At 49.8% G+C, this 14,721-nt stretch overlaps 14 non-coding genes across 14 annotated transcripts; 6 read left to right on the plus strand and 8 right to left on the minus strand.

The window, feature by feature from the left end:
• Positions 1–853: 853 nt before the first annotated feature.
• Positions 854–937, minus strand: Trnal-uaa (transfer RNA leucine (anticodon UAA)). Its single transcript has one exon. It is a non-coding gene; the product is annotated as a tRNA-Leu (tRNA).
• Positions 938–1,610: 673 nt separating this feature from the next.
• On the plus strand, positions 1,611–1,682 carry Trnag-ccc (transfer RNA glycine (anticodon CCC)). The gene has a single exon. It is a non-coding gene; the product is annotated as a tRNA-Gly (tRNA).
• Positions 1,683–2,812: 1,130 nt separating this feature from the next.
• Positions 2,813–2,896, minus strand: Trnal-uaa (transfer RNA leucine (anticodon UAA)). The gene has a single exon. It is a non-coding gene; the product is annotated as a tRNA-Leu (tRNA).
• A 1,877-nt stretch (positions 2,897–4,773) lies between these two features.
• On the minus strand, positions 4,774–4,858 carry Trnal-uaa (transfer RNA leucine (anticodon UAA)). Its single transcript has one exon. It is a non-coding gene; the product is annotated as a tRNA-Leu (tRNA).
• Positions 4,859–5,539: 681 nt separating this feature from the next.
• Trnag-ccc (transfer RNA glycine (anticodon CCC)) lies at positions 5,540–5,611 on the plus strand. Its single transcript has one exon. It is a non-coding gene; the product is annotated as a tRNA-Gly (tRNA).
• A 1,130-nt stretch (positions 5,612–6,741) lies between these two features.
• Trnal-uaa (transfer RNA leucine (anticodon UAA)) lies at positions 6,742–6,825 on the minus strand. The gene has a single exon. It is a non-coding gene; the product is annotated as a tRNA-Leu (tRNA).
• Positions 6,826–7,496: 671 nt separating this feature from the next.
• On the plus strand, positions 7,497–7,568 carry Trnag-ccc (transfer RNA glycine (anticodon CCC)). Its single transcript has one exon. It is a non-coding gene; the product is annotated as a tRNA-Gly (tRNA).
• Positions 7,569–8,702: 1,134 nt separating this feature from the next.
• Positions 8,703–8,786, minus strand: Trnal-uaa (transfer RNA leucine (anticodon UAA)). The gene has a single exon. It is a non-coding gene; the product is annotated as a tRNA-Leu (tRNA).
• A 676-nt stretch (positions 8,787–9,462) lies between these two features.
• On the plus strand, positions 9,463–9,534 carry Trnag-ccc (transfer RNA glycine (anticodon CCC)). Its single transcript has one exon. It is a non-coding gene; the product is annotated as a tRNA-Gly (tRNA).
• Positions 9,535–10,664: 1,130 nt separating this feature from the next.
• On the minus strand, positions 10,665–10,749 carry Trnal-uaa (transfer RNA leucine (anticodon UAA)). Its single transcript has one exon. It is a non-coding gene; the product is annotated as a tRNA-Leu (tRNA).
• A 678-nt stretch (positions 10,750–11,427) lies between these two features.
• On the plus strand, positions 11,428–11,499 carry Trnag-ccc (transfer RNA glycine (anticodon CCC)). The gene has a single exon. It is a non-coding gene; the product is annotated as a tRNA-Gly (tRNA).
• Positions 11,500–12,632: 1,133 nt separating this feature from the next.
• On the minus strand, positions 12,633–12,717 carry Trnal-uaa (transfer RNA leucine (anticodon UAA)). Its single transcript has one exon. It is a non-coding gene; the product is annotated as a tRNA-Leu (tRNA).
• Positions 12,718–13,393: 676 nt separating this feature from the next.
• Positions 13,394–13,466, plus strand: Trnag-ccc (transfer RNA glycine (anticodon CCC)). Its single transcript has one exon. It is a non-coding gene; the product is annotated as a tRNA-Gly (tRNA).
• A 1,134-nt stretch (positions 13,467–14,600) lies between these two features.
• Trnal-uaa (transfer RNA leucine (anticodon UAA)) lies at positions 14,601–14,684 on the minus strand. The gene has a single exon. It is a non-coding gene; the product is annotated as a tRNA-Leu (tRNA).
• Between the last annotated feature and the right edge of the window lie 37 nt (positions 14,685–14,721).

Here is a 14,721-nt window from a genome sequence, read left to right on the forward strand (position 1 = left end):
AAACACACGACAGAACCTTTCATTTTATTGTGGCCACAGGTTCGCCCCTTAGTGTACCGAGAGGCAAGAGTGGCGTCAGCGTGCGGGACCGCATCATTATCGCTAAGCAACAACGAAACCGAAGGAAAAATGCAAAATGAAAGGAGCCAACAGCACGTCGAATTCCCAGCCGAGCACGCACCCAAGTACTAACCACGGCCAACGGATTCTTAACGCCGGTGAACAGACGACAACCGCTGCACTACGCGCGGTATGGCCGTTGGCGACAGTATCGCGCAACGTGTAGACATCTTACTTCTTGTGAAGATCGCTTGTTATTTACCTGGCAGTGTCACGCTGGAGGAAGCATTGTCTTTTAGGGGAGAAAAGTGAAATGGCACTTGGTGCGGTCAAATACGCGGCCTTTGTGTTCACAGCACGACGCTCTAACTTACTCAGCTATCGAGCTACGCAATGTGGCACGTCTGCAGTCCAATACCCGATCGACCGTCTCATCCACCTTTATTACTGCCCTGACACACATTTAAACACATATATGCTTTCGTTCACGTTTGCTCGCCTGATGCTTGGTCCCCAAAAATTACAACACAAAGAAATCGTAAATGCCGTGAGAATAACCAAGACTCAGCAACCAAAAGTATGGTCGGCTACCGGGAATCGAATCGGGCCTCGTGGCTGAAAGCCATTTCTCCTAACAGCTTTCCATTCTTTCTGACCGCCAGACAATCAGACTTGCAAGGCAAGCACCATAGTCACTGCCGTCTCTAGTAGTATCTGTGGAACCTGTTCCCGCGTAATTTACTTGTTTTCCCGCATGTACGAAATTGGTAGTTTTGGAATATTTAAAATGCATTGTCAGATGTGGGGTTCGAACCCACGCTCCCCTTCGGGAACCAGAGCTTAAATCTGGTGCCTTAGACCGCTCGGCCAATCTGACGTGTGAGCGTACGCTCTCTACTACCGTCGTTTCTAGGTACATCACCAGAGCCTGACTGCGAAATTAGCGTGTTTTTTCTTGTGTGGAGGAAATACGTTGGTTTTAGAGTATTTAAAACGAATTGTCAGATGTCAGGTTGCAACCCACCCTCACTTTCGGGAACCACTGCTTAAATATGGTGCCTTAAACCATTGTTTTCCATCGCCATCTGTCTTGAGCAGAACTGTAGTTATCAATATTCACAATGACGCAGAGAAACAAAAAACGACAGAAAAGGCCGTTCCCTAGCAACGGCTACGCTGTGCATTTCGCCCTCAGGGGAAGCTAATGATATGCTCCAGTCGAGCATCAAACTAACCAACTTAATATTGTGATACCTAGGCGCTTTCTCCTTCTGGATTGGCACACATATGCTGAATCGTCTCTGGATCATCAGTAAGTGCGTCACATTAGATATTTGTTTTATCGCCCTGCTGTAAATTAAAGGGCAGTTTTTCAACGGCTGTCAGTTCTGCTTCTAGCTACGCTACATCCGCCCTAGCAGCACCTACGCACTGCCTTCAGATGTGCTCACCTCCGCCCTGGCGTTGAGCGCCTACAGCGCCATCGCCTTCGGCCTCTGGTGGCAGGAGGGTAGCCGACACATCGCGGCGTGAATGAAACGCAGCGCAACGCGGTGGTGGTGTAACGGTCAGCATGGTTGCTTCCCAAGCAGTTGATCCGGGTTCGATTCCCGGCCACCGCACAAAAGGTACTTTTTTCTTCTACGGGTATTCCACGTAACGAAACGCGATCTTCGAAACTGTGAAGTGTCGCGGGTAAGAATAGTTTTCCCTCGCCCCTCGTCTCAGTCCGTGCTGCCAGGGCGCTAGTCTGCGGGTTTCGTTTTCTCAGCATCGTGTGTCTCCATGTGTCGACTTGTCTCGACTTTGCTCGGCTGACGCGAAAGCTGACGCTTGGAAATGGGCATATATGTAGAGGGCAGGCGCGAGAAACGACTGGAGAGACCAAAAAACGACAAACACACGACAGAACCTTTCATTTTATTGTGGCCACAGGTTCGCCCCTTAGTGTACCGAGAGGCAAGAGTGGCGTCAGCGTGCGGGGACCGCATCATTATCGCTAAGCAACAACGAAACCGAAGGAAAAATGCAAAATGAAAGGAGCCAACAGCACGTCGAATTCCCAGCCGAGCACGCACCCAAGTACTAACCACGGCCAACGATTCTTAACCGCCCGGTGAACAGACGACAACCGCTGCACTACGCGCGGTATGGCCGTTGGCGACAGTATCGCGCAACGTGTAGACATCTTACTTCTTGTGAAGATCGCTTGTTATTTACCTGGCAGTGTCACGCTGGAGGAAGCATTGTCTTTTAGGGGAGAAAAGTGAAATGGCACTTGGTGCGGTCAAATACGCGGCCTTTGTGTTCACAGCACGACGCTCTAACTTACTCAGCTATCGAGCTACGCAATGTGGCACGTCTGCAGTCCAATACCCGATCGACCGTCTCATCCACCTTTATTACTGCCCTGACACACATTTAAACACATATATGCTTTCGTTCACGTTTGCTCGCCTGATGCTTGGTCCCCAAAAATTACAACACAAAGAAATCGTAAATGCCGTGAGAATAACCAAGACTCAGCAACCAAAAGTATGGTCGGCTACCGGGAATCGAATCCGGGCCTCGTGGCTGAAAGCCATTTCTCCTAACAGCTTTCCATTCTTTCTGACCGCCAGACAATCAGACTTGCAAGGCAAGCACCATAGTCACTGCCGTCTCTAGTAGTATCTGTGGAACCTGTTCCCGCGTAATTTACTTGTTTTCCCGCATGTACGAAATTGGTAGTTTTGGAATATTTAAAATGCATTGTCAGATGTGGGGTTCGAACCCACGCTCCCCTTCGGGAACCAGAGCTTAAATCTGGCGCCTTAGACCGCTCGGCCAATCTGACGTGTGAGCGTACGCTCTCTACTACCGTCGTTTCTAGGTACATCACCAGAGCCTGACTGCGAAATTAGCGTGTTTTTTCTTGTGTGGAGGAAATACGTTGGTTTTAGAGTATTTAAAACGAATTGTCAGATGTCAGGTTGCACCCCCACCCTCACTTTCGGGAACCACTGCTTAAATATGGTGCCTTAAACCATTGTTTTCCATCGCCATCTGTCTTGAGCAGAACTGTAGTTATCAATATTCACATTGACGCAGAGAAAACAAAAAACGACAGAAAAGGCCGTTCCCTAGCAACGGCTACGCTGTGCATTTCGCCCTCAGGGGAAGCTAATGATATGCTCCAGTCGAGCATCAAACTAACCAACTTAATATTGTGATACCTAGGCGCTTTCTCCTTCTGGATTGGCACACATATGCTGAATCGTCTCTGGATCATCAGTAAGTGCGTCACATTAGATATTTGTTTTATCGCCCTGCTGTAAATTAAAGGCAGTTTTTCAACGGCTGTCAGTTCTGCTTCTAGCTACGCTACATCGCCCTAGCAGCACCTACGCACTGCCTTCAGAGATGTGCTCACCTCCGCCCTGGCGTTGAGCGCCTACAGCGCCATCGCCTTCGGCCTCTGGTGGCAGGAGGGTAGCCGACACAGTCGCGGCGTGAATGAAACGCAGCGCAACGCGGTGGTGGTGTAACGGTCAGCATGGTTGCTTCCCAAGCAGTTGATCCGGGTTCGTTTCCCAGGCCACCGCACAAAAGGTACTTTTTTCTTCTACGGGTATTCCACGTAACGAAACGCGATCTTCGAAACTGTGAAGTGTCGCGGTAAAAATAGTTTTCCCTCGCCCCTCGTCTCAGTCCGTGCTGCCAGGGCGCTAGTCTGCGGGTTTCGTTTCTCAGCATCGTGTGTCTCCATGTGTCGACTTGTCTCGACTTTGCTCGGCTGACGCGAAAGCTGACGCTTGGAAATGGGCATATATGTAGAGGGCAGGCGCGAGAAACGACTGGGAGAGACCAAAAAACGACAAACACACGACAGAACCTTTCATTTTATTGTGGCCACAGGTTCGCCCCTTAGTGTACCGAGAGGCAAGAGTGGCGTCAGCGTGCGGGACCGCATCATTATCGCTAAGCAACAACGAAACCGAAGGAAAAATGCAAAATGAAAGGAGCCAACAGCACGTCGAATTCCCAGCCGAGCACGCACCCAAGTACTAACCACGGCCAACGATTCTTAACGCCGGTGAACAGACGACAACCGCTGCACTACGCGCGGTATGGCCGTTGGCGACAGTATCGCGCAACGTGTAGACATCTTACTTCTTGTGAAGATCGCTTGTTATTTACCTGGCAGTGTCACGCTGGAGGAAGCATTGTCTTTTAGGGGAGCAAAAGTGAAATGGCACTTGGTGCGGTCAAATACGCGGCCTTTGTGTTCACAGCACGACGCTCTAACTTACTCAGCTATCGAGCTACGCAATGTGGCACGTCTGCAGTCCAATACCCGATCGACCGTCTCATCCACTCTTTATTACTGCCCTGACACACATTTAAACACATATATGCTTTCGTTCACGTTTGCTCGCCTGATGCTTGGTCCCCAAAAATTACAACACAAAGAAATCGTAAATGCCGTGAGAATAACCAAGACTCAGCAACCAAAAGTATGGTCGGCTACCGGGAATCGAATCCGGGCCTCGTGGCTGAAAGCCATTTCTCCTAACAGCTTTCCATTCTTTCTGACCGCCAGACAATCAGACTTGCAAGGCAAGCACCATAGTCACTGCCGTCTCTAGTAGTATCTGTGGAACCTGTTCCCGCGTAATTTACTTGTTTTCCCGCATGTACGAAATTGGTAGTTTTGGAATATTTAAAATGCATTGTCAGATGTGGGGTTCGAACCCACGCTCCCCCTTCGGGAACCAGAGCTTAAATCTGGTGCCTTAGACCGCTCGGCCAATCTGACGTGTGAGCGTACGCTCTCTACTACCGTCGTTTCTAGGTACATCACCAGAGCCTGACTGCGAAATTAGCGTGTTTTTTTCTTGTGTGGAGGAAATACGTTGGTTTTAGAGTATTTAAAACGAATTGTCAGATGTCAGGTTGCAACCCACCACCTCACTTTCGGGAACCACTGCTTAAATATGGTGCTATCCTTAAACCATTGTTTTTCCATCGCCATCTGTCTTGAGCAGAACTGTAGTTATCAATATTCACAATGACGCAGAGAAAACAAAAACGACAGAAAAGGCCGTTCCCTAGCAACGGCTACGCTGTGGCATTTCGCCCTCAGGGGAAGCTAATGATATGCTCCAGTCGAGCATCAAACTAACCAACTTAATATTGTGATACCTAGGCGCTTTCTCCTTCTGGATTGGCACACATATGCTGAATCGTCTCTGGATCATCAGTAAGTGCGTCACATTAGATATTTGTTTTATCGCCCTGCTGTAAATTAAAGGGCAGTTTTTCAACGGCTGTCAGTTCTGCTTCTAGCTACGCTACATCGCCCTAGCAGCACCTACGCACTGCCTTCAGATGTGCTCACCTCCGCCCTGGCGTTGAGCGCCTACAGCGCCATCGCCTTCGGCCTCTGGTGGCAGGAGGGTAGCCGACACATCGCGGCGTGAATGAAACGCAGCGCAACGCGGTGGTGGTGTAACGGTCAGCATGGTTGCTTCCCAAGCAGTTGATCCGGGTTCGATTCCCGGCCACCGCACAAAAGGTACTTTTTTCTTCTACGGGTATTCCACGTAACGAAACGCGATCTTCGAAACTGTGAAGTGTCGCGGTAAGAATAGTTTTCCCTCGCCCCTCGTCTCAGTCCGTGCTGCCAGGGCGCTAGTCTGCGGGTTTCGTTTCTCAGCATCGTGTGTGTCTCCATGTGTCGACTTGTCTCGACTTTGCTCGGCTGACGCGAAAGCTGACGCTTGGAAATGGGCATATATGTAGAGGGCAGGCGCGAGAAACGACTGGGAGAGACCAAAAAACGACAAACACACGACAGAACCTTTCATTTTATTGTGGCCACAGGTTCGCCCCTTAGTGTACCGAGAGGCAAGAGTGGCGTCAGCGTGCGGGACCGCATCATTATCGCTAAGCAACAACGAAACCGAAGGAAAAATGCAAAATGAAAGGAGCCAACAGCACGTGTCGAATTCCCAGCCGAGCACGCACCCAAGTACTAACCACGGCCAACGATTCTTAACGCCGGTGAACAGACGACAACCGCTGCACTACGCGCGGTATGGCCGTTGGCGACAGTATCGCGCAACGTGTAGACATCTTACTTCTTGTGAAGATCGCTTGTTATTTACCTGGCAGTGTCACGCTGGAGGAAGCATTGTCTTTTAGGGGAGAAAAGTGAAATGGCACTTGGTGCGGTCAAATACGCGGCCTTTGTGTTCACAGCACGACGCTCTAACTTACTCAGCTATCGAGCTACGCAATGTGGCACGTCTGCAGTCCAATACCCGATCGACCGTCTCATCCACCTTTATTACTGCCCTGACACACATTTAAACACATATATGCTTTCGTTCACGTTTGCTCGCCTGATGCTTGGTCCCCAAAAATTACAACACAAAGAAATCGTAAATGCCGTGAGAATAACCAAGACTCAGCAACCAAAAGTATGGTCGGCTACCGGGAATCGAATCCGGGCCTCGTGGCTGAAAGCCATTTCTCCTAACAGCTTTCCATTCTTTCTGACCGCCAGACAATCAGACTTGCAAGGCAAGCACCATAGTCACTGCCGTCTCTAGTAGTATCTGTGGAACCTGTTCCCGCGTAATTTACTTGTTTTCCCGCATGTACGAAATTGGTAGTTTTGGAATATTTAAAATGCATTGTCAGATGTGGGGTTCGAACCCACGCTCCCCTTCGGGAACCAGAGCTTAAATCTGGCGCCTTAGACCGCTCGGCCAATCTGACGTGTGAGCGTACGCTCTCTACTACCGTCGTTTCTAGGTACATCACCAGAGCCTGACTGCGAAATTAGCGTGTTTTTTCTTGTGTGGAGGAAATACGTTGGTTTTAGAGTATTTAAAACGAATTGTCAGATGTCAGGTTGCACCCCACCCTCACTTTCGGGAACCACTGCTTAAATATGGTGCCTTAAACCATTGTTTTCCATCGCCATCTGTCTTGAGCAGAACTGTAGTTATCAATATTCACATTGACGCAGAGAAAACAAAAAACGACAGAAAAGGCCGTTCCCTAGCAACGGCTACGCTGTGCATTTCGCCCTCAGGGGAAGCTAATGATATGCTCCAGTCGAGCATCAAACTAACCAACTTAATATTGTGATACCTAGGCGCTTTCTCCTTCTGGATTGGCACACATATGCTGAATCGTCTCTGATCATCAGTAAGTGCGTCACATTAGATATTTGTTTTATCGCCCTGCTGTAAATTAAAGGGCAGTTTTTCAACGGCTGTCAGTTCTGCTTCTAGCTACGCTACATCGCCTAGCAGCACCTACGCACTGCCTTCAGATGTGCTCACCTCCGCCCTGGCGTTGAGCGCCTACAGCGCCATCGCCTTCGGCCTCTGGTGGCAGGAGGGTAGCCGACACATCGCGGCGTGAATGAAACGCAGCGCAACGCGGTGGTGGTGTAACGGTCAGCATGGTTGCTTCCCAAGCAGTTGATCCGGGTTCGTTTCCCGGCCACCGCACAAAAGGTACTTTTTTCTTCTACGGTATTCCACGTAACGAAACGCGATCTTCGAAACTGTGAAGTGTCGCGGTATAAAATAGTTTTCCCTCGCCCCTCGTCTCAGTCCGTGCTGCCAGGGCGCGCTAGTCTGCGGGTTTCGTTTCTCAGCATCGTGTGTCTCCATGTGTCGACTTGTCTCGACTTTGCTCGGCTGACCGCGAAAGCTAGCTGACGCTTGGAAATGGGCATATATGTAGAGGGCAGGCGCGAGAAACGACTGGGAGAGACCAAAAAACGACAAACACACGACAGAACCTTTCATTTTATTGTGGCCACAGGTTCGCCCCTTAGTGTACCGAGAGGCAAGAGTGGCGTCAGCGTGCGGGACCGCATCATTATCGCTAAGCAACAACGAAACCGAAGGAAAAATGCAAAATGAAAGGAGCCAACAGCACGTCGAATTCCCAGCCGAGCACGCACCCAAGTACTAACCACGGCCAACGATTTCTTAACGCCGGTGAACAGACGACAACCGCTGCGACTACGCGCGGTATGGCCGTTGGCGACAGTATCGCGCAACGTGTAGACATCTTACTTCTTGTGAAGATCGCTTGTTATTTACCTGCAGTGTCACGCTGGAGGAAGCATTGTCTTTTAGGGGAGAAAAGTGAAATGGCACTTGGTGCGGTCAAATACGCGGCCTTTGTGTTCACAGCACGACGCTCTAACTTACTCAGCTATCGAGCTACGCAATGTGGCACGTCTGCAGTCCAATACCCGATCGACCGTCTCATCCACCTTTATTACTGCCCTGACACACATTTAAACACATATATGCTTTCGTTCACGTTTGCTCGCCTGATGCTTGGTCCCCAAAAATTACAACACAAAGAAATCGTAAATGCCGTGAGAATAACCAAGACTCAGGCAACCAAAAGTATGGTCGGCTACCGGGAATCGAATCCGGGCCTCGTGGCTGAAAGCCATTTCTCCTAACAGCTTTCCATTCTTTCTGACCGCCAGACAATCAGACTTGCAAGCAAGCACCATAGTCACTGCCGTCTCTAGTAGTATCTGTGGAACCTGTTCCGCGTAATTTACTTGTTTTCCCGCATGTACGAAATTGGTAGTTTTGGAATATTTAAAATGCAATTGTCAGATGTGGGGTTCGAACCCACGCTCCCCTTCGGGAACCAGAGCTTAAATCTGGTGCCTTAGACCGCTCGGCCAATCTGACGTGTGAGCGTACGCTCTCTACTACCGTCGTTTCTAGGTACATCACCAGAGCCTGACTGCGAAATTAGCGTGTTTTTTCTTGTGTGGAGGAAATACGTTGGTTTTAGAGTATTTAAAAACGAATTGTCAGATGTCAGGTTGCAACCCACCCTCACTTTCGGGAACCACTGCTTAAATATGGTGCCTTAAACCATTGTTTTCCATCGCCATCTGTCTTGAGCAGAACTGTAGTTATCAATATTCACTATGACGCAGAGAAAACAAAAAACGACAGAAAAGGCCGTTCCCTAAGCAACGGCTACGCTGTGCATTTCGCCCTCAGGGGAAGCTAATGATATGCTCCAGTCGAGCATCAAACTAACCAACTTAATATTGTGATACCTAGGCGCTTTCTCCTTCTGGATTGGCACACATATGCTGAATCGTCTCTGGATCATCAGTAAGTGCGTCACAATTAGATATTTGTTTTATCGCCCTGCTGTAAATTAAAGGGCAGTTTTTCAACGGCTGTCAGTTCTGCTTCTAGCTACGCTACATCGCCCTAGCAGCACCTACGCACTGCCTTCAGATGTGCTCACCTCCGCCCTGGCGTTGAGCGCCTACAGCGCCATCGCCTTCGGCCTCTGGTGGCAGGAGGGTAGCCGACACATCGCGGCGTGAATGAAACGCAGCGCAACGCGGTGGTGGTGTAACGGTCAGCATGGTTGCTTCCCAAGCAGTTGATCCGGGTTCGATTCCCGGCCACCGCACAAAAGGTACTTTTTTCTTCTACGGGTATTCCACGTAACGAAACGCGATCTTCGAAACTGTGAAGTGTCGCGGTAAGAATAGTTTTCCCTCGCCCCTCGTCTCAGTCCGTGCTGCCAGGGCGCTAGTCTGCGGGTTTCGTTTCTCAGCATCGTGTGTCTCCATGTGTCGACTTGTCTCGACTTTCGCTCGGCTGACGCGAAAGCTGACGCTTGGAAATGGGCCATATATGTAGAGGGCAGGCGCGAGAAACGACTGGGAGAGACCAAAAAACGACAAACACACGACAGAACCTTTCATTTTATTGTGGCCACAGGTTCGCCCCTTAGTGTACCGAGAGGCAAGAGTGGCGTCAGCGTGCGGGACCGCATCATTATCGCTAAGCAACAACGAAACCGAAGGAAAAATGCAAAATGAAAGGAGCCAACAGCACGTCGAATTCCCAGCCGAGCACGCACCCAAGTACTAACCACGGCCAACGATTCTTAACGCCGGTGAACAGACGACAACCGCTGCACTACGCGCTGGTATGGCCGTTGGCGACAGTATCGCGCAACGTGTAGACATCTTACTTCTTGTGAAGATCGCTTGTTATTTACCTGGCAGTGTCACGCTGGAGGAAGCATTGTCTTTTAGGGGAGAAAAGTGAAATGGCACTTGGTGCGGTCAAATACGCGGCCTTTGTGTTCACAGAGCACGACGCTCTAACTTACTCAGCTATCGAGCTACGCAATGTGGCACGTCTGCAGTCCAATACCCGATCGACCGTCTCATCCACCTTTATTACTGCCCTGACACACATTTAAACACATATATGCTTTCGTCACGTTTGCTCGCCTGATGCTTGGTCCCCAAAAATTACAACACAAAGAAATCGTAAATGCCGTGAGAATAACCAAGACTCAGCAACCAAAAGTATGGTCGGCTACCGGGAATCGAATCCGGGCCTCGTGGCTGAAAGCCATTTCTCCTAACAGCTTTCCATTCTTTCTGACCGCCAGACAATCAGACTTGCAAGGCAAGCACCATAGTCACTGCCGTCTCTAGTAGTATCTGTGGAACCTGTTCCCGCGTAATTTACTTGTTTTCCCGCATGTACGAAATTGGTAGTTTTGGAATATTTAAAATGCATTGTCAGATGTGGGGTTCGAACCCACCGCTCCCCTTCGGGAACCAGAGCTTAAATCTGGCGCCTTAGACCGCTCGGCCAATCTGACGTGTGAGCGTACGCTCTCTACTACCGTCGTTTCTAGGTACATCACCAGAGCCTGACTGCGAAATTAGCGTGTTTTTTCTTGATGTGGAGGAAATACGTTGGTTTTAGAGTATTTAAACGAATTGTCAGATGTCAGGTTGCACCCCACCCTCACTTTCGGGAACCACTGCTTAAATATGGTGCCCTTAAACCATTGTTTTCCCATCGCCATCTGTCTTGAGCAGAACTGTAGTTATCAATATTCACATTGACGCAGAGAAAACAAAAAACGACAGAAAAGGCCGTTCCCTAGCAACGGGCTACGCTGTGCATTTCGCCCTCAGGGGAAGCTAATGATATGCTCCAGTCGAGCATCAAACCTAACCAACTTAATATTGTGATACCTAGGCGCTTTCTCCTTCTGGATTGGCACACATATGCTGAATCGTCTCTGGATCATCAGTAAGTGCGTCACATTAGATATTTGTTTTTATCGCCCTGCTGTAAATTAAAGGGCAGTTTTTCAACGGCTGTCAGTTCTGCTTCTAGCTACGCTACATCGCCCTAGCAGCACCTACGCACTGCCTTCAGATGTGCTCACCTCCGCCCTGGCGTTGAGCGCCTACAGCGCCATCGCCTTCGGCCTCTGGTGGCAGGAGGGTAGCCGACACATCGCGGCGTGAATGAAACGCAGCGCAACGCGGTGGTGGTGTAACGGTCAGCATGGTTGCTTCCCAAGCAGTTGATCCGGGTTCGTTTCCCGGCCACCGCACAAAAAGGTACTTTTTTCTTCTACGGGTATTCCACGTAACGAAACGCGATCTTCGAAACTGTGAAGTGTCGCGGTAAAAATAGTTTTCCCTCGCCCCTCGTCTCAGTCCGTGCTGCCAGGGCGCTAGTCTGCGGGTTCGTTTCTCAGCATCGTGTTGTCTCCATGTGTCGACTTGTCTCGACTTTGCTCGGCTGACGCGAAAGCTGACGCTTGGAAATGGGCATATATGTAGAGGGCAGGCGCGAGAAACGACTGGGGAGAGACCAAAAAACGACAAACACACGACAGAACCCTTTCATTTTATTGTGGCCACAGGTTCGCCCCTTAGTGTACCGAGAGGCAAGAGTGGCGTCAGCGTGCGGGACCGCATCATTATCGCTAAGCAACAACGAAACCGAAGGAAAAATGCAAAATGAAAGGAGCCAACAGCACGTCGAATTCCCAGCCGAGCACGCACCCAAGTACTAACCACGGCCAACGATTCTTAACGCCGGTGAACAGACGACAACCGCTGCACTACGCGCGGTATGGGCCGTTGGCGACAGTATCGCGCAACGTGTAGACATCTTACTTCTTGTGAAGATCGCTTGTTATTTACCTGGCAGTGTCACGCTGGAGGAAGCATTGTCTTTTAGGGGAGAAAAGTGAAATGGCACTTGGTGCGGTCAAATACGCGGCCTTTGTGTTCACAGCACGACGCTCTAACTTACTCAGCTATCGAGCTACGCAATGTGGCACGTCTGCAGTCCAATACCCGATCGACCGTCTCATCCACCTTTATTACTGCCCTGACACACATTTAAACACATATATGCTTTCGTTCACGTTTGCTCGCCTGATGCTTGGTCCCCAAAAATTACAACACAAAGAAATCGTAAATGCCCGTGAGAATAACCAAGACTCAGCAACCAAAAGTATGGTCGGGCTACCGGAATCGAATCCGGGCCTCGTGGCTGGAAAGCCATTTCTCCTAACAGCTTTCCATTCTTTCTGACCGCCAGACAATCAGACTTGCAAGGCAAGCACCATAGTCACTGCCGTCTCTAGTAGTATCTGTGGAACCTGTTCCCGCGTAATTTACTTGTTTTCCCGCATGTACGAAATTGGTAGTTTTGGAATATTTTAAAATGCATTGTCAGATGTGGGGTTCAGAACCCACGCTCCCCTTCGGGAACCAGAGCTTAAATCTGGTGCCTTAGACCGCTCGGCCAATCTGACGTGTGAGCGTACGCTCTCTACTACCGTCGTTTCTAGGTACATCACCAGAGCCTGACTGCGAAATTAGCGTGTTTTTTCTTGTGTGGAGGAAATACGTTGGTTTTAGAGTATTTAAAACGAATTGTCAGATGTCAGGTTGCAACCCACCCTCACTTTCGGAACCAACTGCTTAAATATGGTGCCTTAAACCATTGTTTTCCATCGCCATCTGTCTTGAGCAGAACTGTAGTTATCAATATTCACAATGACGCAGAGGAAAACAAAAAACGACAGAAAAGGCCGTTCCCTAGCAACGGCTACGCTGTGCATTTCGCCCCTCAGGGGAAGCTAATGATATGCTCCAGTCGAGCATCAAACTAACCAACTTAATATTGTGATACCTAGGCGCTTTCTCCTTCTGGATTGGCACACATATGCTGAATCGTCTCTGATCATCAGTAAGTGCGTCACATTAGATATTTGTTTTATCGCCCTGCTGTAAATTAAGGGCAGGTTTTTCAACGGCTGTCAGTTCTGCTTCTAGCTACCGCTACATCGCCCTAGCAGCACCTACGCACTGCCTTCAGATGTGCTCACCTCCGCCCTGGCGTTGAGCGCCTACAGCGCCATCGCCGTCGGCCTCTGGTGGCAGGAGGGGTAGCCGACACATCGCGGCGTGAATGAAACGCAGCGCAACGCGGTGGTGGTTGTAACGGTCAGCATGGTTGCTTCCCAAGCAGTTGATCCGGGTTCGATTCCCGGCCACCGCACAAAAGGTACTTTTTTCTTCTACGGGTATTCCACGTAACGAAACGCGATCTTCGAAACTGTGAAGTGTCGCGGTAAGAATAGTTTTCCCTCGCCCCTCGTCTCAGTCCGTGCTGCCAGGGCGCTAGTCTGCGGGTTTCGTTTCTCAGCATCGTGTGTCTCCATGTGTCGACTTGTCTCGACTTTGCTCGGCTGACGCGAAAGCTGACGCTTGGAAATGGGCATATATGTAGAGGGCAGGCGCGAGAAACGACTGGGAGAGACCAAAAAACGACAAAACAACACGACAGAACCTTTCATTGTATTGTGGCCACAGGTTCGCCCCCTTAGTGTACCGAGAGGCAAGAGTGGCGTCAGCGTGCGGGACCGCATCATTATCGCTAAGCAACAACGAAACCGAAGGAAAAATGCAAAATGAAAGGAGCCAACAGCACGTCGAATTCCCAGCCGAGCACGCACCCAAGTACTAACCACGGCCAACGATTCTTAACGCCGGTGAACAGACGACAACCGCTGCCTACTACGCGCGGTATGGCCGTTGGCGGACAGTATCGCGCAACGTGTAGACATCTTACTTCTTGTGAAGATCGCTTGTTATTTACCTGGCAGTGTCACGCTGGAGGAAGCAATGTCTTTTAGGGAGAAAAGTGAAATGGCACTTGGTGCGGTCAAATACGCGGCCTTTGTGTTCACAGCACGACGCTCTAACTTACTCAGCTATCGAGCTACGCAATGTGGCACTCGTCTGCAGTCCAATACCCGATCGACCGTCTCATCCACCTTTATTACTGCCCTGACACACATTTAAACACATATATGCTTTCGTTCACGTTTGCTCGCCTGATGCTTGGTCCCCAAAAATTACAACACAAAGAAATCGTAAATGCCGTGAGAATAACCAAGACTCAGCAACCAAAAGTATGGTCGGCTACCGGGAATCGAATCCGGGCCTCGTGGCTGAAAGCCATTTCTCCTAACAGCTTTCCATTCTTTCTGACCGCCAGACAATCAGACTTGCAAGGCAAGCACCATAGTCACTGCCGTCTCTAGTAGTATCTGTGGAACCTGTTCCCGCGTAATTTACTTGTTTTCCCGCATGTACGAAATTGGTAGTTTTGGAATACTTTAAAATGCATTGTCAGATGTGGGGTTCGAACCCACGCTCCCCTTCGGGACCAGAGCTTAAATCTGGCGCCTTAGACCCGCTCGGCCAATCTGACGTGTGAGCGTACGCTCTCTACTACCGTCGTTTCTAGG

The sequence above is a fragment of the Schistocerca cancellata genome, unplaced genomic scaffold (genome assembly GCF_023864275.1).
Source record: "Schistocerca cancellata isolate TAMUIC-IGC-003103 unplaced genomic scaffold, iqSchCanc2.1 HiC_scaffold_369, whole genome shotgun sequence".
Taxonomy (NCBI): domain Eukaryota; kingdom Metazoa; phylum Arthropoda; class Insecta; order Orthoptera; family Acrididae; genus Schistocerca; species Schistocerca cancellata.